Here is a 5,243-nt window from a genome sequence, read left to right as displayed (position 1 = left end):
GTTAGCATTGGGAAAATCCAGCCTGATTTGTTAGGGTCGAGGCCTTGGGCAACCCAACCAAATCCCGACCTCCATGCTCCAATTTTATCTTGATTTTCAAAATCTTCGGTTTTATTTACCTGATACCAACCCAGCTCAAACCGACCCGATTTGAAAAAAAAAAAGGTTTGATGGGTTGGGTTAGGGTTGAGAGATTTAGAAGCTAGGGGTGTAACTCTGGTTGATTTTTTGAGAATTCGGGTTGAGCTTTTACTATAAAATCAGGTTGGGATCAGGTTTATTCCAATTCACTTTTTAGCAAAAGCTCAACCCAACCTGACCTGACCCAAGTTGCACCCTTGACCCAAGTTGCACCCTTATTAGAGGAAGGCTGGGCTAGGGCAGACCATACTCAACCCGAGGCTCGGATTTGGTGGGGTTATGGTTGAGGAAATACTATCTTGGGTTGGGCTACAGTTCAACCTTACCTGAACCCAACAACCCAACCCGGCCCGAGTTGCAGGCCTAGTTAGAGGAAGTGAACCTTCTATGTGGCAACTGTGGGATCCAGATAAGCAGGTCGATTCAATCATTTGGAGAATAATGTAACAACAAAATTATGTGTACGCGCGTAGTAGAGCATAGTTGCCGTCCTACCTTGGACTACGATATCCAAACAAAGCCTCTCGTAAAGTCAGGTGTTGTTGGACCAAATTAATATCAAGGCCGGCATGCACCCTGATTAATGCTCAGCTAAACGCGTACACCATACAAAATCTTCAATATTGTATATCAAGGGCCCACCATTTTACGCATAATGTTTTAATTGATAGGACCTTACATATGGTGGGGTCCAATATTTTTGTACCCATGAGTTGGCCCACCATCTCCACCCAAATCCATGCATGGAGTGGGTGGAGCCCAACATTTTACTTTTACAGCATAACATGGGCCAAGAATGATAGTATTGTGTATGCAAAGTTCATATCAGTTTTCATCAAATAAATAAGTTAAATTCAAAGGTTAATTTTACATGAAAAAAAAATAAAAATCACTGTAACAATTTCTTATGCCTTTTGTAGCTGCAAACTCCAATCTTTTCCGGGAGTACATCGGCGCCGAATCCTCCTCGGTGAAGCTCTCCGACGTCCCAATAAATCCCGACGTGGAATTCCACTTCATCGTCTCTTTTGCCATTGATTATTCACATGGGAATTCTACGTTGCCGACCAACGGAAAATTTAATATCTTCTGGGAAACTAAAAATCTCGGCCCGTCGGCCATAGAATCGATTAAAGATCGTCACAAGAACGTGAAAGTTGCAATCAGTTTGGGAGGAGACACCGTCGGTGATGGGAAAAATGCCTCCTTTGATCCAAAATCAATTTCTTCTTGGGTTAATAATGCAGTTCATTCACTAACCAAAATCATCAGAAAATATAATTTAGATGGTATTGATATTGATTATGAACACTTCATCGCGGGTCCCGACACATTTGCAGAGTGCATTGGACAGCTGATAACGACTCTCAAGGAAGATAGAGTAATCTCTTTTGCCTCTATTGCACCTTTCAATGATGATCAAGTTCAGAGTCATTATTTAGCACTATGGAGAAAATATGGGCATGTTATAGACTATGTTAATTTCCAATTTTATGCTTATGATAAGGGGATTAGTGTAACCCAGTTTGTCCATTTCTTCCATGAGCAAGCTGCTAATTATGGAGGGGGTGAGATTTTGGCAAGTTTTATTAGTGATGGAAGTGGGGGTTTAGGGCCTAATGATGGGTTTTTTGAGGCTTGTAGAGAGCTTAAGAGGGAAGGGAAGCTTGGGGGTATTTTTGTATGGTGTGCAGATGAGTCTCAGAAATTGGGGTTTCAATATGAGATGAAATCACAAGAGTTGTTAGCGTCTTCTTATTAGGGGTTTTCTTGGATTGTGTGGAACATTTTATTCTTTCTCTTTAATTCATGTGGAAGGAAGGTGAAGGTTGTTCATGTGATTTCTTGTGTTTATTCAATATTTGAATTTTTAGTTTTGTTTGATACTGATGGAATACTTAATCTGTTTGGATTTTGTTACTATTGGAATAACCGGCCACCTTGTGTTTTATCAAATTCTCTATTCATTATCTAAGTAATTTATTTTCGCTATGGATGCTATTGGAATCAACTACATTTTAAGTTCTTTATTTTGGTTATGGATGCTATTGGAATCAAATACTGCACTTTTTGGCTGGGTTTGGATTATGGGAATCTGGAATCAGAAATCAGTATCCTAATCAGATTTCTATTCTTGTTACCTGGGAAACAAAATCGAAAGAAAATAAAATTAAAAATTTAATTTAAAAAATTTCCAATAAAAATTTATTCCGACCGGGGTGGAATCAGAATACTACCTATTGGGACGAGAAACAGATTCCAGCACTGTTACTCATTTAATTCCACGTCAGTGACATTTCCGCCACTTCATTCCATTTAGTTTCTTTTGAACCAAACTCTGGAATACCCACTTCAAATTGGGTTTTTTGTTTTTCCTGTTTTTAGGGGCTTTTCATGCTCCCCTCACCCTCACCCACTCTTATGTCTCTCCCTAAACAAATCTCAAATTCATAGAAGAATTCAAATTCTTGGGCGATTAACACTCCTAATAAAATTCCTGCACCCCAACTAAAATCCTAATACAATAAATTCCAATCATGATAAAAAAGAAACTCTTTTAAGCTCTTTGATCAAAGTGGGTCGTTGATCTAGTCGACGCTCCGATCTTTGGATGATCTAGGACGACCAGCATTCGGATCACACTCCTCTGCCATAGTCTTGAGATTGATCAAGTATCTAGATTGTCAGAGGGTTTAGGACAGTCCGATCAAAGATCAAGAAATCTTGGTCGTCGATCTGCACGATCTAGAGCCTAGAGTAATGCACCTGCATCAATTTTTTTGTTGAAATACATAAAATTTGTAAATTTGAAGATATTTTGTAAAAGATTATAGTTATCAAATTATCCATTGAATAATTGGACATAATTTCAACTTGAAATTAAATTCTAGAAATAGCCAACCTTGCAATAGAATGATTCTCAAATCCAAACTAAAATTATCCATTTTGATATTGTTCTTGCCACTCATTTGGAGAATTACAGGCAAAACTCAAATAAAATAAAAACCAACAATGGATTAAACAATTCACCTTCTACTCCTTGTAGTTAGTTTTACATCAACTGCCATAAAGAAATTAATCAATCTAGCAAAGTGTTAAAGACAAAGAGACAGATTCTAATGCCGCTCCCCCATTTTATAATGCAAAGTGTTCTGCATTGATTTCTATTATTAGTCCTTAATAAACAAACTCAAATGCACGGGCTGATAAAGAACTGTATGGACCACATCATAGGTTGATCCAAACCGTCCATGTGATGGAACACAACATCAATAGGTTGTGCCCGTAAAATCATTTCCATAGGCTGATCCTAGCCCTCTAATCTATAGAGGTTTCCATAATTAAAAAAGCATAAAGGAGTAGGGTAGGATTGAAATTATGAGGCTTCAATGGGTGCCTTTGATAAAAAGCATAAAGGAGGGGGTAGGATTGAAAATATGTGCGTTGAATGGGTGCATTTTAAAAAAAAAGAAAAAAAAAGTGATGTGTAATTCTATGAGAATTTTGGGAGAAATTCAAATAATTCTCTCAGGGAAACTGCAGATCATCGAACTAGACTACTCCTTGCTGATATCGTCCTAATCCCATTCCAGGGATGTATCCGTTAATTTTGAGCATAGTGGACACAACAGGATTAATATCATGAGGGAGTGGAACCAATTCTTTCTTGGCTTGTTCCCAACTGATATGAGTGACATCGAGGTGGAACCCATTGAGGTAAACACTACCTTCGGCTGACTTGCCTTGGGGATCTGATAAGATAGCACCAACAATTCTAGGTCTTTGTCACCTCGAACGGTGATAACTCTACTACCTTTCATGAATTTAAGCTTCTGATGCAAAGAATAAGGGACATCCCCTACTGTGTGAAGCCAAGGAAACCATCCACGTGATGGAACACAACATCAATAGGTTGTGCCCTTAAAATCATTTCCTTAGGCTGATCCTAGCCCTCCAATCTATAGAGGTTTTCATAATTAACAAAGCATAAAGGAGGGGGGTAGGATTGAAATTATGTGGCTTTAATGGTGCCTTTGTGAAAAAGCATAAAGGAGGGGGTAGGATTGAAAATATGTGGGTTGAATGGGTGCCTTTGTCAAAAAAAAAAAAATCAAAAAAAGTGATGTGGAATTCTCATAGAATTTTGGGAGAAATTCAAATAATTCTCTCATTTTCTCTTCTGCTATATAGTATACTAGTAAAAAACCCCGTGCAATGCACGGGCCGACAAAGACTTGTACGGAGCAGATCATAGGTTAATCCAAACCATCTATTTGATGGAACACAACATAAATAGGTTGTGCCCGTAAAATCATTTCCATAGGCTAATCCTAGCCCTCCAATCTATAGAGGTTTCCATAATCTGTTGTTCCTCTTAAGGTGCTTGGAATTTGTCAATATTTTGAAAGACGTCTTGAATCCGTAGTATTATGTAAAATGTTCACAAGAATCCGTAGTATTATGTAACATACGTTCCCAATCCGTAATGTTGCAAACAAAAAACGTCATTATGTTGAATTTGTCCACTTTTTTTATTAAGAAAGCATAAAGCATGGGGGTAGGATTGAAATTATGTGGCTTTAATGGGTGCCTTTGCTAAAAAGAATAAAGGAGGGGGTAGGATTGAAAATATGTGGGTTGAATGGGTGCCTTTGTTAAAAAAAAGTCAAAAAAGTGATGTGTAATTCTATTAGAATTTTGGAATAAATCAAAAAATGCAAACCTTTTCTCTTCTATTATATATATATATATATATAAAGAGAGAGAGAGAGAGAGAGAGAGAGAGAGAGAAAATGGTTCCTACACATATGTGTAGAGGGTTCTCTACACACTAGCTTAAAATACAGTGGGGGCCCACATTGTTTGGGTGATCCAAGCCATCCATTTTAAAGGCCCTCACATAGATAGGGTGTCTACAAAAAATCAAATCCATAGGATCATCCCAACCCTACGATTTGTGGAGGTAAAATGGATGTCTTTAAACCTTCACAAATTAGTTCATTTTTTGCCTCCACAGTTCGAATGGTTAGGATGATCCTATGGATCTGATTTTTTGTGGACACCCTATCTATGAGAGGGCCTTAAAAATGAATGGTTTGGAT

The 5,243-nt window shown here is 38.0% G+C and overlaps 1 pseudogene; it reads left to right on the top strand.

The window, feature by feature from the left end:
- The first annotated feature begins 907 nt into the window (after positions 1 to 907).
- On the top strand, positions 908 to 1,903 carry LOC143885169 (chitinase 2 pseudogene; annotated as a pseudogene).
- Positions 1,904 to 5,243: the final 3,340 nt, after the last annotated feature.

Source organism: Tasmannia lanceolata, unplaced genomic scaffold (assembly GCF_043159265.1).
Source record: "Tasmannia lanceolata isolate RefF3 unplaced genomic scaffold, GAP_Taslan_0.1 ptg000002l, whole genome shotgun sequence".
In the NCBI taxonomy this organism is placed as follows: domain Eukaryota; kingdom Viridiplantae; phylum Streptophyta; class Magnoliopsida; order Canellales; family Winteraceae; genus Tasmannia; species Tasmannia lanceolata.
Note: the sequence above shows the minus strand (reverse complement) of the source record. Positions and strands in the feature narration are given on the sequence as shown.